Here is a 19,450-nt window from a genome sequence, read left to right on the forward strand (position 1 = left end):
ATATTTATTGACGCAGTTTAATAAACAGCCTGGAATAAGCGAAAATGTGCTTTCGAATTTCGTCAATCATTACGTACTTCCGGAAAAAGCCGACTATCGTCTGTTCATGCTCGGCCGCGGCCGCCCGCGTAAGAATAAAGCTTTCGCTATCCTGCTTATCGGTGTCGTAGCCGTCGACTAGTTTTGAACACTCAACTAGCCTCGAACCACGCACGCTTGCCAGCGCGCGCTCACTCCTGTCCGCTCCTGGTTAGACGCCTTGGCAGATCACAATGCGCAAGTTGGGTGTGACTTTCTTTCGGTCAAGCTGGTGCAGGACAAAGCCGGTCACAGCGTAGCACGACCAGACTGGAGCATATGAGCGCGAACGCGCACTCAAGCCCTGTCATCCCCAAAGCAAACGCTGCGCATACGCACTACAGCTGCATGTAGCTGCGGTCTGCTGTATAGCGTAGATACCGAGGCCACCGCGGGGTGCCGCGAAGAGTTCGCTGACTGTATAGGGTGCCTCGATGCCCAGCGCCGCTTTCTTTGACATCGAGGCGCCCTAGTTGACTGAGCGCACTGCGGTTCGCTGAGGACAACCGCTTTTGGCGCGTCGTAGCAACACCCTGGGGGTATTAAAGGGTATTGGTCGTAGGCGCCAAAAGGGGAAGTAGTGGCGTCTACGTGAACCAGTGTTCTCGGAACGGCGTTCCTGGAATTAGTTCCTTTTGGGAGGAACGGAGGAACGCCACCGTTCCTTTAAGGGTCGGTGGAACTTTAACGGTAACTCGGTATTTTTACGAAGGAACGGCAGAGGGAACGGCGTTCCTTCTGTAAACGTTCCACGGCACTGAACAGACGCACCGACGCACGCACGTATACGCAGCACATCATGCATGGCGGATGGGCGACCGCGTGAGGCGCAAAGAGCTACCGCGTGCCTGTCACTTGACTATGGTGCATTTTCTTTCGCGAGTTCTCCATTATATTTTTTTAAGACTAGGCTTCAAGATTGTCACGTGACGCTCCCTCCTGTAGTTTCTTTCCGCCATGCCGGCCTGTCGGACACTAACATCGAGATGTAACTCTTGCCGAGTTCAAACAAGGGTCTTTACTAAATAGCGAATATCTATTCTGGACAATTCTTTTTCCACTCATACTGCAATATTGAATCCGCATTCATTAAACGCCTATGTATTGTTCCTTTCGATGCCGTTTCTTGTGCAAGAAATTTATTTATATCCTCCTGAGACCCCTTGTAGAATACATTACACGTTGCCTCCACCTTTTTTTCGAAATTCATTCGGAAGTGATTAAGCAAAATATTCACTCTGGGTGTGAAGTACGGTGCATGTGTAACTGTAAAGAAGTGGTTTACTCATATTCTTGTCATCCGCTTTCGAGAAATTTGACAATAAATTGGTCTATACTTCTGTGTCGTCCCAAACGGCCGAAAGACTTCGAGGCGTGTTTCGAAGTCACCGAGATTGCGTGAAAATACCGGACGCGGCAGCAATATGGCAATGTACTACACGTAGTTCTATCTTCATCTGAGCGTTTAAACAGTGAAATGCAGTTTTTATCACAGCTAACATGAGGAGATGATGGAGATAGTCAAGTCATTTTTTTCACGTACATGGAGACGGAGCTTTTGGCATCTACCCATGGTATACAAATTTTAAAAATTGTTTTTCAAGTTCATGACATAACAGTAGGCAGTAAAAACCACCTTGAAGAGCGATTATGTCCTGTTGTTGTGTCCGGGTCTCAGGAGGATACTGGTGCATGTGAGTAACTTTCTATTTGCACATCTGAAGCGCAGTATCTTGACTGCGCATTTCAAGACAGAAGTGGAAAGTGCCATATGTGTTGCACTTGTAATAGACGAGCACTAAAGTTGCAGTTAGAAATGTCTGGATTATGCCCTGTGCTGCCTGAAAAAAATTCGGCTAGGAATGTTTTTTTTTATTATTATTCTTTTCATCTCCAGATAATCTGCCGCCGGCGATGTTCAAATTCGTATAATATACGTAGTTCGATGTGAAATTTAAATTGTTCACTTTATTTCGCCGCAGGATTATCGGACACCATATTTAAAATTTAAAAAATCAAATGTAACCTTGATGTAACGACACGTTCCAATGTTAGAAGTGTAACTGGAACGCGTTCCTTTCGCATTAAAGGAACTTGTAACGGGAACTCGTTCCAAGATTGGGAAGGAACGAGGAACGAGCTTTCGTTCTTGTTTTAGAGGAACGTGTACAACACTGACGTGAACATCCAAATTAAATATGAACTGCGCGCCACGGTGACGTTCAGTAGGCGAAGCGTTGTGGGCAGCACAGCTAACAAAAACGTCCCCAGCGCATTGGCGTCAGAAAGGATTGGATTGTATGTATGCTTTATTTCCACAAAAAGCGTTGCGGGGGTAAAGTGGGGAAAAAAGCTGCTCGTAGCAGCTTGACCTGCCCCAAAAACCCGTAAAACAAAAAGGAGCAGCAGAGCGGAAATACAGTTGTCTGAGGTACTTACAATTCAAGCACTACAACATATCATGCATACGAGATCGCAAATCGGGCGAGAAAAAAAAAGAAAAAAAAAAGGAAACAGAAACAAAAGTAAGACATTTTCTGCAAAGCCTCACAAAATCTCACTGCACTTGATAAGCATATAGGCAATGTACAACTCACATATGAGAGAAAAAATCAAGAATATCGGGAAGAGAACAAGACGCAGTATCAATTTTATTAACAATAAGCTCATTCAGTAACCGAGGTAGCCTGGAGCGCAGCATTTGTGATCCATATTTAGTGCGCGATTGTGGTACGTGCCAGTACTCTGGCTTTCTTGTACTGTATGGAGTTTCGTATAGCTTCAAGTTAGCCATAAAAGTAATGTGGTTTATGTTTCTTTTCTGTTCATTTTTATACGCAAGCACTAGACGATACTTTAAAAGGGCCTGTAATTTCGGTGTCTTAAGTTTATGAAATAAATAAGCTGAAGGGAAATCATATGGTTTATTACAAATAGCGCGAAGAGCCTTCTTTTGCAGTGTGTACAACCTGTTGATATTTGTTTCCGAAGTGGTAGCCCAGACAAGACAACAATAATTTAAATTGCTGAGAAAAAGTGAATTGTATATCAAGCATTTCATAGAGTAGGGAAGATAGTTCAAGGAATAAAAAATTCCAGTGATTTGTGAAAGCTTACTAGCAAGAAAATCTATATGGCTATGCTAGGTCATAGTATGGTCAAAAAATACACCTAGCGATTTCACCGAATTAACAAGTTCAATTTTAGAATTGTTCATTAGGAAATCTTCCTCCAGAGTAATTGGCGTGTTCTTAGCGCGAAATAACACCGCCTTAGTTTTTTGCGAATTAATAGTCAAGCCGTTATCAAGTGACCATGTGTACAGTTTATTCAAAACTGCATTAGCTCTTGTAATAGATTCGGCAGAGCGGTTAGATGAAAAGAATAACGTGGTGTCATCAGCATAGATTACGTAACGCGTATCAACATCAATGTTTACTAAATCGTTAACAAATACATTAAATAGAAGGGGCCCTAAAATACTGCCCTGGGGTACACCTACCATGACCGACCGAACTTCAGATTTAAAGCTATTGACTTGTACAAACTGCTGTCTGTGACCAAGATACGACCTAATCAAGTGCAATGCCCCGTATACCATAGTGGTTTAACTTACTCAGCAAGAGATCATGATTAATAGAATCGAAGGCCTTTGAAAAGTCGACAAATACTCCCAATGTTAGCAAACGTTCCTCAAAATTTAGAATTAGTTCTGTTCAAGCAAAGCGAGCTGCATTGACATATTTTTTCGGAAATCATACTGATGCTTAGTTATCAAATTGTGCTTGTCCATAATTTTTTCCAAACACTTCGAAATGGATTCGAAATGCAACCTCGCTGGCTATCACGTGGCTTTCATCAAGTTGACGCTTCATTTTCCACTTGATAAAATGGACCGGTAACGCATTACAAGCACCCGTCTAGATACTTCATGAACAAATAAGTTATATACGGCTTACTTTGTAAAAGTGACAAAACGGTTTTTTTTTTTTTTTTTTCACTGCGCTGAATTTGACCAGAGGGCGCTGCAACTACGAAAGGTCCGCTCCGCTACGCTACACTAAAACGTGAAAATTGCCCGCCGCTCCGCTGTGGGTTAGCGGGGCAACTCGGAGCCGAGCGGACCGTAAAGACGCTCAACTAAAACACTCTATTGAAGAAGAAGCGGAAGCACCGCGTAGGGGACGTTTGATTGCCTAGTAACGCCGCTTTTGCTGAATGCATTGAAGTACTTCTTGCGGCAAAGTATTGCTGCAATAGTCTATTTTAACATAAAATGCATTTCTCGACTTCGATAGAAAGTGGTTCAGGGCCCCTTTAAAGAACCCAAGGCGATCAAAATTAATCCAGAGTTCCTCACTACACCATGCCTCATAATCAGATCGGAGCTTCGGCACGCAAAACCCAGAATATATATATATATATATATATATATATATATATATATATATATATATATATATATACAGGGTGTTTCATTTTAGCTGCACCAAATTTTTAAAAATTGCCTGTGGCAGATAGCACAATTGTAATCCTTCATAGAAACTACTCGATGAGGCGGCCAATACTTCCACGAGAAATCAAAACGCCTGATTGAATAATTCACATAATTACGCTCATTAACTTTTTAAATAATTATTTTACGGTACATCTTTCAATCTACGAATTATAGCCGCTGAGTTCGCAAGGCGTTTCCACTTGGAACGAATTATCAGGACTGAACCAGTTTCGAGATATTAATTTTCAAAGTGTCCGACGAAATGCATGGGCGTTCCAGTTAACTTTTTGAGGAAAACGCTGTTTTATGCATTGAAGCACTTTGAAGCACTTACCATCCATATATATATATATATATATATATATATATATATATATATATATAGAGAGAGAGAGAGAGAGAGAGAGACGCGGAAGGGTTCGGTCGATTCAAGATGCCTCAACGCTTCTCTGCCAGGCATGCCCCCGCAGTACCGACTTCATGTTGAGCAAGCTATTGGAGCGACGCTTTCATTAGTAAACTTCACGTGTATCTCGTCGTCCTTTTAGGTGCGAAGCACCTTATGCGCCCGGGCTGTCGGCGTCTCCTGTCGTCGTCGTAGTCGCGGTAAGCAAGCGGCTCGTGCTCGCGCTCGGCATGCGCTCGTGCCACTGCTCCCGCGTTCGTCGTCGTCTTTCACAGCTCGCTGCGTTGCCGCTCATCATTACAGCGTAGAATTTCACTTCTCTTCTGTCGTCGTAATGGGGAGGCCGCATTTACGGGGTTATGAGCCACTGTTTAAGGCAGTATGAGTGAGTGAGTGAGACAACTTTAATAAATATCTGGCAAATTGATGGCCTGGGTCTAGACCGCGCCAGGGGCAGCAGAGAGACCCTGTCTCTCGGTAACCCGCCGGGGTGGCTCAGTCAGCTAAGGCGTTGCGCTGCTGAGCACGAGGTCGCGGGATCGAATCCCGGCCCCGGCGGCCGCATTTCGATGGAGGCGAAATGCAAAAATGCCCGTGTGCTTGCGTTGTAGTGCACGTTAAAGAACCCCAGGTGGTCAAAATTATTCCGGAGCCCTCCACTACGGCGTGCCTCATAATCAGAACTGGTTTTGGCACGTAAAACCCCAGAAAGAAGAAGAAGAAGAAGAAGCTGTCTCTCGGTAGCTTCCCGGGCTTGCTGGATGGCTCAAAGTTGGTCCTGAAGATCAGAGCTAGTCAGTGCGGGTCTCCACCGCGCCCTTAGTTCATCCGGGGGGACTGCAATTCTCCTCTGAACTATTTCACAATCCCAGAATATGTGCTCTAGGGTGGCTACTCTATCATTACATAACTTACATTTGGCCTCAGGGTATAAATCCGGAAACATGCGGTTAAGATGTACCGGGTTCGTGTAAGTTCTGGTTTGAAGTCGCCTCCAGTCAACCGCCTGAGACCTGTTTAATTTTGGGTTAGGAGGTGGATATGGACACCTCGACTTTCTGCAGAATTGGGTAATGTCCCTGAATGATAATAGTCAAGCCCTATCAATCCGTTCCATCTCCTCCTCGGCCAGAGCCCCCCCCCCCCCCTAGTCGGGCGCGGTTAGTGAGTCCTCGCGCAACACGATGGGCAAACTCGTTAAGGTTTGGGTTGGCGGTGGATTCGCAGTCCGTATGGGCTGGGAACCAGATGATTTCCTTGTCGTAACATTCCTCAGATGATATAAGTTTGGTTTCACTGTTTAGAATTTTCGCAGCTTCAACTGATATCCGTCCTCTGGCATAATTTCGTATAGCCGATTGAGAGTCGCTAATAATGTATCTATATTTGGGATATATATTTGGGATAGCCAGAGCGATGGCAACCTCCTCCGCAACCTCAGAGAGACTGGTTTTGATTGAATACGTGCGTACGCTTTCTTGCTTTGTATTGATTGCTACTGATGTAAATGCTAGGTGATTTGAATATTCCGCGGCGTCCACGAACAGCGCTTCCTCACCATTGCCATAGGTTTTGAGTAGAGTTTTAGCTCTGCTAGTTCTCCTGCCCTGATTGAATTCCGGGTGCATATTTTTGGGTAAATTGGGGATTTTAATCCTGCTGCTCATCTCTCTGGTCCACGTAACCTTCGGTCCTTGCTGGTTATGGTAATTTATTCGTAATTTATCGAATATACTTCTGCCAGTCCGGCTGCTGGCGAGTCTTTCCAGCTGAGCTATCTGCTGAGCTTCGATCAATTCTTCTAAGGTGTTATGCATGCCCAGCTGCATTAACCTCTCTGTACTGGTGCTGTCGGGCAAGCCTATAGGGCCTGATTAAAAGATTTCCTTATGAGCGTATTGATTTTGTCCTTTTCAGCCTTGCACCAGTCAAGGTACGCAGCTACGTAAATGATGTGGCTTATCGCAAACGATTGAATGAGCCTAACAATGCTAGCCTCTTTCATTCCCTGATACTTGTTCGTGATTCTCCTAATCAGCCTAATAGCGTTAGTGACCTTGGTCCCGAGCTTTCTAAGGGTTTCGCCGTTAGTTCCTTTAGACTCAATATTGAGTCCCAGGACCCTAATTTGTTCAACGATGGGGATGGCCCCGCCATTCTTCGTACGAATGTGTATCTCTTCGTACTCTCTCTCTTTGATGCACCCCTTGGGCGGCCTGCCCTTGAGGGTGGGTCTGTAAAGGAGAAGCTCTGATTTCTCTGGGGAGCATTCAAGCCCCGTGCCTTTAAGGTACTCCTCTACTTTGCATACCGCTTCCTGTAATTTCTGTTCTATTTCTCCATCACTGCCTTGCGAGATCCATATGGTAATGTCATCCGCGTACAAGGAGTGATTGATTCCTTCGATGTCTTCGAGCTTTTCGGGCAATCCTATCATAATGAGGTTAAAGAGCATGGGCGATATCACGGAGCCCTGAAGCCTACCCGAACTGCCCATGTCCCTCACCTCTGACGTGAGTTCCCCCATCGTGAGGGTAGCCTTCCTATTCGTTAGGAAGTCTCGGATGTAATTGTACGCCCTTTCTCCTAGGCTTAGGTGGCTGACTTGACTGAGTATGGCCGAATGTGCTGCTTTGTCGAATGCTTTCTTGAGATCCAACCCTAATATAGCTCTGGTGGACCTCGTTTTACTGTCTAGTATTTGATGCTTGATTTGCAGCATAACGTCCTGAGTAGAGAGACCAGCCCGAAAGCCCAACATAGTATTTGGATATATTTCGTTTTCTTCCAAGTAATTGTTTACTGTGATAAGGAATGCGTGCTCCATAAGCTTTCCTGCGCAAGAGGTGAGAGATATGGGCCGCAGATTTGAAATATTAATTGGTTTGCCAGGCTTGGGAATAAGTATGACCTGGGCTTCCTTCCACTGTTGTGGTATAGAGCCCTTGGTCCAGCATTCGTTTATGTATTTCGTGATATTCTCTATTGCCTGATTATCCAGGTTTTTTAGCATCTTGTTATTAATCTTGTCTGGCCCCGGGGCAGATTTCGTATTGAGTTTTTGCAGCACTGCTCTAATCTCTTGTGTAGTGAAGTCCTCATCCAAGGACACATTAGGCTTTCCTTTATATCGCCCACGCTCGACTATTGGGTTGGAGGGAAGGTATGCAGCGCTTGCCTCGGCGATGAGTTCATCTTCCTTCCCTTTGTGTCCATGCATAAGTTTTCGCAAGTTATGTTTTTGAGATAGTTTGAGATTGTCTGGATCTAGCAGGTATTTAAATATACGCCACGTCTGGCCAGAAAAAATCTGACCATCCATAGCATTGCAGAGCTCATCCCATTGCTGTTTGCATAACTGTTTGCTATGCTCTTCAATCTTTTTGTTTAACTCAGCTATTCGCTTACGTAGACTCCTATTGTACTTTTGTTGACGCCATCTATGTTGTAAAGACTGTTTCGCCTCCCACATATGTGCGAGACGACTATCAATCTTCTCTACCGGTTGGTCCGGCGTGATAGTGTGAGTGGCTACGCTTACGTCTTTGATGACGTCTCTAGCCCATTGTTCTGTTTTCAATCGGCTCTTGCTTCCTGTCATCTCTTATTTTGCGAAACTTATCGCAGTCGATCCATTTAACGGCTTTATTATTTTCGGCATCTACGGTTTCTTCGATCTTGATTTCTATAATTCGATGATCGCTCCCAAGGTCTTCGAGGGTGTTTCTCCATTTGACGGTTACCACCTTGTTGACGAATGTTAGATCCGGTGTGGTATCTCTGTTGAGCCCGGTCCCTATACGTGTAGGGGAGGCGGGCTCATTTACGAGCGTTAACTCTGTATCTTGAATGTCTTGCCATAGCATTTTGCCGTTTACTCTCGTATAACCATACCCCAAGGCACCGTGCGGGGCATTAAAGTCTCCCTCTATGATCAGAGGACTAGTCCCTGCCATCACCACAGCCTTTCTAAAGAGAGTTATGAAGCGCTGTCCTTTTTGGGTTGGATTACTATATAAATTTAGAATAATATGCTTGAGGATTTCCTCCATCTGGGGAGCTCTATTAGCACGTGTTCAATGTCTGAGATTTGGGTTTCATGCCGAATCACCACTAGCCCTTTCCTCACTAGTGTAGTTAATGTTGTTATTCCCATTCGGGGGCCCGACAGCTTGATATCCCGGCTGTTTCGCCAGTCCATGTGTTTCCTGAAGAATCATAACGTCCGGTTTAGTCTTGTTTATAAGGTATTGTTACAGGACCGCCTTTTTGGCTTCGTAGCTCCTGCAATTCTACTGCCTATGATAAGGTCTCTTTTCTCACGCTTTCCCATCTTACGGTGGGGTTACCGCGGAGGGTGGCGGAAGGAAGGAGGGCGCTCTTAAAACAATGTTAGAAGGGCTGGAATTCCCAGCTGTTTGTAAATTTTGTAGATTCCCTGTCGAGCTGATCACAGGAGTGTTGTTGATTGGAGGCGATGGGGTTCTTCTCGGGGTAAGTTCTGTTATCCTAGTATTAATTTCGTCCATATTGGCCTCCATTTTATCTAGCCTGCTCAAGATCACCGAGATTGCCAGCGAAAGATTGCTGGTAGCTTCTGCCTGTTCCTTAGCCGCCTTCTGGTGATCGGAAATTGCCTGGTTGAAGTTCTGGGTTTGAACCATAGCTGTGTCCCTGGTCGCCTTTCTCTTGGGTGGAGGTGGAGTATTATGCTCTTCCATTCTAGTTTCTTGAATTACCTCTAGTCTTCCGGGGCTCGGGGATCGCGTTTGTTTGTTTGCCTGATTTTTGTCCCTCTTAAGCTCCTGAATCTCCTTGGTTAACTGTGCTATTAGTTCTCTCAATTGTGCATTCTCTTTCTTTATCTCAGCTATTTCGTTAGTATTGTTAGAATTATGTGCAGTCCCCTCAGGTGTCCCAGGGCGCGGCCCTTTAACCGCATCTGACCAGCTCACCTTGGGCGCAACAGCCGGGTTTGCCTGTCTTCCCCGGGACCTGGACCTGGATCTCGCCAGCGACCTGGATCGCGATCTGTCCTTAGTCGTTGCTCTGCCTCTGGACCTGGATCGGCCTCGCTCGGTAGGTCCGTCCGCGAAGCGAAGCTGCTGCTGCTGTTCTTCCTGTTGTTTGCATGCTTGTTCTTGGCGAAGCCATTGTCGGTGCTTGACTATATATGGTTTCTTGAACTTGGCTTTACAGGTTTTGTCGGCCGTGTGGTGGTCCATCCCGCACATCTGGCACCTGGGCTGACATGTGTGATCTTGTTCCGGGTTGGTCTTGCCGCATCCCGCACATAGCTTATCCTCAGGCTTCAGACATACGTCACTTCTGTGTCAGAGTCTATTACACAGTTTGCAAAAATCCACTTGTTTCCTGTATAACGAGCATCTCGTTAGCACTCCTCCGTAATTCACGTGCGAGGGAACCTTGTAACCCTCGAATAAAATTATCACAGTTGTGGTGTTTCGCAGTCGTTTGGCTGCGATCGATCACCGTCCGATTTTTTGGTGTAATAATTAATGTCTGCCGTAATGTCTCTCGGGGAAACTTCGACAGGCACACCTCGGATGACTCCTTTAGCTGTAACGTCCGGGGTCGTTTCGTAGGGTCCAACTTCATATTCCTTGCCGTTGAACTTGATTTTCTTGATGCACTGATACTTGTCCGCATGGTCCTGATTCGGAGTACTGACGACTATAATGTTCTGGAAATTGTTGGGGCAAATGGTATCCGCCTCCCGTTCATCGTAACGAATCCCGGCCGCCTCATAGATGGCTTGTCCTAGATGTAGTAGGCTTAGCTGGGATAGCTGCAGCCCTCCTCTTGGTCTGATCACAATCTTGTAGTCTCCCATAGGTTGTTTAGGCATCTTGCTGGCCCTATTAACTTGTGAGATGATATTGGCTCCGCTGGCCTTGGGAAGTCGGCTTGGGCTAGCGCTAGGCATGGCACGTTTCGCTTCTTCCTTGGCCCGTCTTTTATATCTAACGACTTTCCAGCCGTTATCGTCCTCCATTTCCTGTCGAATATCGTCGTCGCTTCTGTCAACAACCTCCATTCTTGATAACATGTCGCCGCCTAGGCTCAAGAAAGCCGAGGCCTGAATCACGCTCGGCCGCCGAGGTGGCGCGAAACAATGGCGTGGGTTTCAACAGTAAAATCTCCAAAAATGGTCTCCCATTCTCCGCATCGGGTATCCGCAGATTCCAGGTGAGAAGCTGAGTTGATTGATGCCAAAATTTGGGTGATCCTTGATTTGAGCTGCGAATCATGTGAAGAACACGGAGTCGACGTGAGGTGTATTCGCCCTTCGACTTCCGCCTCTACGATACAGCCGAAACATTTTGATGCGAAAGCATCAAGTCTACCGTTGACTGCCGGCGTCTGTAGTAGTGAAATGGTGCTAAATTTCCATTGGCTGCGACACTACATCACGTGCGCGCCTCAACGGGGCAGAGCGGGCGGCGAAAGGGGACACCTGCTGCCGTTATAGGGCGCCAAGGTTGCGTGACGGGAGAGGGCATCGCCGTGGCGCCACGTCACCCTCGCTCTCGGAAGCCTGTGTTATCCGCACAAGCTCTCGCCTGCGTTGTAACTTCGCCTCGTTAATCGCTATGGAGGAAGAAATGTAGTAAAAAAAATCAAACAAAATAAATTGGAACGCAAAAAAAAAAAAAATTCCGCCTCCATTCCACCCTGTGAAAGTGGATGCACAGCGAAGATGTTGCCGACATTACATAGCAACACCGACACAAGCGGCGTAAGTCACGCGCGCATGAATGTGTGCGGAACTGCACCATGCATCCTCATTCTTTTAGGCTTCCTACCAAGCGCAAGTGCCTTATTGAACGTAATAAATGTTTAAAAGTAAATTGCATCAGAAAAATGCGTAAAGTATGACTTACACACAAGCTGCAGGCATGGTAGCTTCGAATTATTATTCGGATATACGAGAAAACATAAATGTTACGAGCAAACTGAAAAAGAAAGCCTTTGTCCAGTGCCGTTAGAGGTCTGTGCGCTTGCGGCCGTTAGGAGGCGGTACCATTTTTGGACAGTGTTTGTCATAATGTCGATTACGGTCGCAGCACACGTTGTACGACAGATGCAACGGGCAGTGCGCCTAAGCGTCAAGTGCGCCAAGCATCTTTGCGGTAGTGCAGTATCCATTCTTATTATCGTAGCACCTAGCGCAAGTGTGTTATTGAAGTAATTGTATTTCTCTAAATAAAATGCGCAAGAAAGTTCTCAAAGTACGATTGACGCACAACCCCAGAAATTATAGCATTGGATTGCAATTCGAATATACGAGAAAACATAAATTATGTTACGCCGAACTCAAACCCCAAACCCTTACGCGGCAGTTTGTTTTTGGGTGAAAACTAGAGGCTTACAACCAAATAGAGGCTAACAGCTTCGCGGTAAAACGTTCGCGGTAGCGAGTTTTGAACCTGCGACCCCACGCTCAGAAGCGACTGTCTTACGCAGGACCAAACCAGCGCCTCTAGACAGCAGGTTGTTAGTCTCTGCTTTATGACATAATGCTATGGACCCGAAATTTCAATTCCAAGCCCAGCGTGACGAAAGCGGGGACGCCAAATACACGAAGCTACTCGGCAGCGTCCCCCTTTAAATTATATGGCAGTCGAGGAAGGTAGCGTGACGTCACAGACCGAAGAGCACCGGCCTTGTGCAATGTTGGCCAATGTTGGCCAACGCGCTCGCTTGCCCGCGGAGCTAAAAATTTGAAGGACTGCTCAGCGGAGTTCAATAGAGCATTAATGCTTTCGCATTCAAGTCATACGAAGTGCTTATGTGTCCTCGGATCTTTTTCCAACACGCCCGCTCTTCAGGAATGCGCAAGAGGCTGCTTCTTTTACCAAACCATTCTGACGATCGTGTGCCACAACACATAACTTGCAGCACCAGACTGTATTGAAAATAAACCCACAGGAATTATAACAAGGTGACGTGCCCTATATACTTCCATCCTTGAATATTTACTCCCATGTATGGGAGGAATACAGCGGCATTCTCTCGTTTCACTCCGCTCACTACCTGTGGAGGATAAGGGCGGACATGACGTGATTTTCTCCGCCTTCAAAATTTTGTTCTCTGCGGAACTCCGCACAGCGAGTTTTAAAAAAACTCCCGCCGAAACAGGTGGTCACGTGGTGCTTCCCATAAGGCTGTGCGCCGCGCCAGCGACCGGCCGCGTTTGGCGGAGTCGGCGGTGCTCATGGCTGACGGTGTGTTACATAGATCTGTGAAGTGTTGTTCCGTGCCAGCGTTTCGCCGATTTTCTTTCCTATACTTCCTTCCAGAAAGTGTTATAGGCGCACCTGAAGCTCACTGTATGTCATCTTTATCTACGTTAGCTGTGATCATTCTGCTGGCAGCGATAAATGCAAGAGCAACGATTTCAAGTGAGGAAAAAGGCTTAGGTGTGACCGCGAAGCTGCCGGTTGACTCGCGATGTTTTGCTCAGGTTTCTGCCTGTGCTTTGTTTGCGTGACCTTGACTTGTGTTCTTCAGTGCGTGAAAATACCACTTTATGTCATTTTGAGTATATGCTGACAACGTCCGGTGGGAAGTGCCGCGCTAGCAGTGGCAACAGCAGCCACTGTTCGAGCGACAACGTCCGTGATAGCCGCACATGAATGCCATATTCCGACTTCGTCACGGTGCTGTGCTGCCAGTAAGTTAGACCGTGGTGGAAGCAATTCTTTTTATGAACTTGTGTGAACATTAATTGAATTCCAATCCTGGCCGAGGAAATACGGTAGGACGTAAGTACGTACTGTGATAAAGCTTCTACTGAGCGATGTGAATCGAATTGTTATCGCGCAGTTTGTTTTGATCACGTCGTTGCTTCGGATATTACATAACATCATGCTCCATCAAATATACTGATTTAGGAGCATACTTGCTGGCTCCGAGCTTGAGGATTCGTTTGCCAGGTCAGCGATATAGCTCCGTTTCACAACCGAGAGACATTGCTTAGACGCTGAGCAAATAGTGCGGTCATATATATATAGATATATATATATATATATATATATATATATATATCACTACGCCATTTTCGGTGTTACGTTGGCTGCTACGGGTCATGCTCACATGTAATAAATTCTCGTCCCGCCACTATTCTTTCGCACGAAGCTAATTATGTCATGTAGCACGCGCACGTACATTTTCTTGCGTACTGTAACTAACGCACTTTTTGGACGCGGACGCCGGCAGTGTGCGAAGTCGCTTCAGCGCTCACAGAATGGCATTCTAATTTTGAAAAATTATGCCATGAACGTTGTTGTTGCAATATTCCAAAGTAACAGTTCCGTGTGGATTAGATTTCATGTTACTTTCAGAGAGGCAGACCTCATATGTGCGAGCCTGTGAGTCGTAATTCTGAAAACAGTAGAGCTGCTCCCTAGGCCGTTTCGAGGCACACGTTATCGCAGCTATATATACTGGCAGAGTTGCTCCTTGTTGTGTGTCGCGTGTCCGTTGGATGTCTTTCGCAGCTCTTCATCGGGTGTTTCTCAAATGTTTATGTGTTTATGTATGGCTTGGTCTGTCTGTCTGGTCTCGTCCACTTGTTTCGCAGAATTTGGCTTATTCTTGTGCGTACATTTCGGAATTTGACCCGTAACCTCTACATAAAAATTCTCCACGCAATCTGACGTGATAATTTTTTTATACTTCCGGTGCAGCTCTAAAACCCGCCGAGCCCGAAATAAAAAATAAAAATGAGAGGAAAAAAACTCTCTTGGCACCACGCAAAAATTCCGCCCGCATGGAGTAGAATATACTCGATCATTCGGAGCATAATAAACTCCCAACCGGGGCGTCGCTGGAGGACAGCAGTATACTCCCACCTGAGAGTTTTCCGTTTACAGATAGATAGATAGATAAACTTTAATTCAAATATAGTTTGTCTTGCCCCAATGGGGCATCGCTAATGGTCGGGGCCCCTAGTCCAGGGCTCCGCTGGCTCTTGCCATCTTCTCTCTCTGGATCAGCTTGAGCTGGTCGTCGAGGCCGAGCTGGACAGCAGTGCCTCCCATTGCTCCTCGTGGTGTTCGTGTCATGGTGTTCTATGTTGTGTAGCGTGCACTCCCACGTAATGTGGTATAGGGTTGGTGTGGCCCACACCACGGGCATTCGTCCCTGTAGGCTGTGGGGTGCAGGCGATGTAATATGTGTAGGTCGTGTAAGTGCCTGTCTGGAGCCTACGCCAGGCAGCGGCATCCTCCGTCTTTAGTATTCGATGGGTGGGGGATATCGCAAGCGACTCCCTCTGTGGTAGTTCAGGATTGCTGAATACTCGGGGTCAACTGGGTCAGGGTCATCTGCAGTCGGCGTGATGAGTGCTCGGTTATATGCAAATTCTCGAGCTGCTCTGTCAGCATACAGGTTACCCGTGATGGCAGCGTGACCCGGTATCCAAATGATGGTTATGATGGTGTTGTCGTCAGTGTCCTCCTTAGGTATTTGGGCTAGGACTTGTGCCGCAGGTCTTGCGATTCTTCCTGTAGGAAGTTGCGGCAGGCCTGCTGGGAGTCCGTGAGGATCGTCAGTGGTTTTTTTGCGTGTTGACCTTCGGGATGGCTAACGCGATGGCCAGTTCTTCCGCTTCCGTGATCGTGCAGGGGCGGGTCGATGCACTGGAGGTGACGTGGCCTCGGCGGTAATACCACTGCCACTGCGCCCTTTTTTTCGTTCCGTACATAGCGGCGTCCGTAAAACGGGCCGTGGTATCGAACCTGAATGTTTTCTCTATGTATTGGGCCCTGCTTCCTCCTTCGGAGTGTAGGTTAGGGTCCATGTGCGTGGTATTGGGGCAATGTGATACCTGTCCTGGACGTGACGAGGTATCGTGCAGGTTTCTGGGTTCGTGTTGTGGCTTTGAAGCCCAAAGTTTGTAGGACCTGCCGGCCCGTGTGAGTCCGCGCAAGTCTCTGTGTTGTGAGACGTGAAGGGCTTCTGTGAGTTCGCTGAGGGTGTGTGTAACCCCAGCGCCAATAATTTCTCAGTCGATGTACTCATCGGCAGGAGGAGACGCGTCTGAAAGCCATCCTCAAGAGCGTGTCGGCCTGTTTCGTCTCGGATTGTGTGAGATGGTAGTAGGGCAGGCTGTATGTGATTCTGCTCACCACCAGCTTTTGACCAGTCGGAGTGTATCCCCTTCCTTCATGCCTCTATTCTTCGATGTTACACGGGATATCATGCGTGATATCGCCTTGACACTGGTTTTGAGGAGCGTAAGGGGTGTGTAGCACGCTGGTTAGACTGCAGCCACATGCCCAACACCCTGAGCAATGACGTTTCTGGTATGAGGCTCCCGTTGAGGTGTACCTCGATTTTTCGTGTTGGGTCTGTGGGGACTGTGGTTACCCGGCCTCGCCAGACTCGTATGAGTTCAGATTTCTCGGGCGAGCATTGTAGTCCCGTTGGCTGACGTATCTTGGATGAGGTCAGCTGCAGTTTGCAGCCGTTCTTCTTTTTCAATAAGGGACCCTGTTGTGGTCCAGAGTGTTGTCGTCTGCGTAGAGGCGTGCGGAGGGCGGAGGCCTTCTACGTCCTGCAGTTTTCTTGCGAGGCCGATCATGGCGACATTGAAGAGCGTGGGTGAGATGACTGCTCCTTGTGGTGTGCCCTTGTTGGGAGGGTGGTATACTGCAGTCTGGATCTCCCCAATCTTCAGCTCTGCCGTGCGGTGGCTTAGGAAGCTCTGAACGTACTTGTACGTTCGCTCACCGCAGTTGGTGTTGGCGAGCCTTCTAGGATTCCTTGGTGGCTGACGTTGTCGAAAGCTCCTTTGATGTCGATTGCTAGGAGGGCATGTTCGCCGCTGCGGGGAACGTTGCTGAGGACTTCTTCCTGATTTTGCAGTAAAACGTCTTGTGTGGACAAGCCTCCGCGGAAACAAACATGGTGTCTGGCAGGTGCTTGTTGTCTTCTAAGTGTCCCTGTAGTCTCTTGTGTATGATTTTCTCGTACACCTTGCCGAGGCAGGATGTGAGCGAGATTGGTCTCAGATTTTCAATTGCCAATTCTTCCCGGTTTGGGTATCATGATTATGCGTGCGTGTTTCCACATCGCCGGCACCGTACTTGTTCCCGTGGGGGTTGAGAAAGGCCGTGAGCGCGGAGATGGACTTGTCGCTAAGGTTCTGATCATGGCGTTCGTGATACGGTCCGTGCCCGCCGCTGTGTTACGGGTGTGGCTGCGATGGCCGCTCTCACCTCGTTTTCTGTGATGGGTTCGTCCAAAAGGGGTTGGGTTGTCCCATGTATGGTGTTGTACATGGTTGCGTGGGAGCTGGATCTCCATAGCACTTGTTCTTGATGGCGTCGATGAGGTCTTGTGGCTGCCTGGGTAGGTGTGTAGTAGCCGCTCCAGGGCCTTGTGCCTCTCCTTTGGTTTTGGTGGGGTCCAGGATGGCTTTGAGTATGTGCCACGTTTTGGCGGTACACCAGGGTGCCACCGAAGGAGTCGCAGAATCGATACCAGTTCGCCGAGGCGAGTTGCATGGCATATTCTTCTGCTTCCGCTGTTATTTGTGCTATGCGTGTCTTCAGTTTCCTGTTGTACTTCTGGTTTCCAACGGCGGGTGAGACCTCGTTTGGCGTCCCACAGGTGTAGTAGGTGGGGATCCACTTCTGGGGCTCTTCGTTCTGGCGATTCCTTTGTATGGTGTTGTTTCTGTCGACGGAGGTTGTCGCACCAGTCTTCCAGGTCGTGATTGTGTCTGTGTCCTGTTCTTGGGCTTCCCTAATTTTTCGCCAGTCAGTGATTTGGCTGTGCCGATCTGCCTGCGTAGGCGTCCGTTTGTAGCGTGTGTTCAGTATGTAGTGATCGCTGCCTAAGTTTTCGAGTGTGTTGAGCCATTCGGCTCGCGTGGTTGTGTGATGAAGGTGAGGTCGGGAGTGGTGTCGCGTGTTACGCTGTTCCCTTCCCTCGTCGGAGTGTTCGGGTCTGTGATCAGTGTGAGGTGACTCTGTTCCATTAGTGTTTCTAGCTGGAGACCCTTCCAGTCCTGCCTCTGATACCCCCATAGCGTGTTCTGAGCGTTGAAATCGCCCATGATTACCAGAGGGCGATCTTTGGCAAGGCGGAGAGTGTCCCTGAAGAGTTTGTCAATGTTTGCCCGCCTTTGGCTGGGGGGGCAGTAGACGTTTAGAACAAAGGCACTCTTTGTCTGATTGCCTTGTACACGAATTCTAGGAGTACATGTTGTACGTCTACGTCGTGTATAGAGGTGTGTTGTATAGTTGTTATGTTTTTGTCACGAGTGTGGCTACCTTCCATTTGTCGTCTTGACTTGCGTGGTATTCTCGTAGCCATGTAGTGTTGGTCGGGTACCGGGCTCTTGTAGGGCTATGACCCCTGGCGGCTTTGAGGATTGAGCGATCAATTGTGTCAGTAGCCCTTTTTTCCTCGGTACCCACGGCAGTTCCATTGCCAAATTTCTAAGTTTTCTTTGACTTGCTTGTGTGGTCTAGGCATTGTTGGGTGTTGTGGTCGGTGATGTTATGGTCGGTGATGGGTGTTGGTGTCGGTTATGTCCTGCCGCAGGTGTGACTTTTGCAGGAGGTCTGTCGTAGTGTTGTTCGCAGTTTTATGGAGTGAAGCGGCCCTTAAGCTTGCTGTCTACAGCGGGCTTCCATGTGCTGATTGCTGCCTCTGTGCGTTGTAGGGCAGTCTGTGTTATTTGTTCCATCTGGGCGCGTGTAGCATCCATGAAGGCTTGCATCTGGTTTGAATGGCATCGACATTGGTTTTTAGGTCAATGATGGCCTGGTGTGGTGCCATCGTGGGGTTTTTGTGTGAGCTGATCACTTGTTGGTTGAGTTGTCTGTTTTCTTGTGTTAGGTTTGTATCTGTGCGCGCATGCTCGCGAGTTCCTGTTCGAATTCGTGGGCGGTGGCGTCTGTGGTTTTTTATACGAGGGGGAGGCTACTGATGCCAGCTACCTCTTGTTCTTTGGTGTTGGTCCTCTGGGTGAGGCTGCTTGGCTTCCGTTGGTTTTGCTGGGACCCCTTATCTTTGGGCGCCGCTATGATGGTGTACCTGCTGCTGTTGCTTGGACGTCGACTGAGATCGCCGTCTGGGCGACACGGAAATGAGGCCGGGGCGCGAACAGGAGCGGGACCTGGACCTCGGGCTGGAACAAAACGGACGGGATCTGCAGGTCATCGACAACTCCGAGTAGTCGGAGTCGGAGTCTTCCCGCTCGGAGCTGAACCACCGTGGGCGGGGATGTCGTTGGGTTTTGGGGGCGGTGGTGGAGGCTGGTTTCCCTCGGGGGCGAATGCGCTTTAGTTTATGTTGCAGTCTTTTGCGGCCGTGAGATGGGCCCTCAGCACAGGGCGCACTTCGGACAAATCAGTGTGGAGCGGAATTATGGGTTAGGGTGGTGCAGTATGCACGCGAGAAACGTTGGGGTTGGGGCAGGACGTTGG

The sequence above is a fragment of the Dermacentor silvarum genome, chromosome 1 (genome assembly GCF_013339745.2).
Source record: "Dermacentor silvarum isolate Dsil-2018 chromosome 1, BIME_Dsil_1.4, whole genome shotgun sequence".
In the NCBI taxonomy this organism is placed as follows: Eukaryota; Metazoa; Arthropoda; class Arachnida; order Ixodida; family Ixodidae; genus Dermacentor; species Dermacentor silvarum.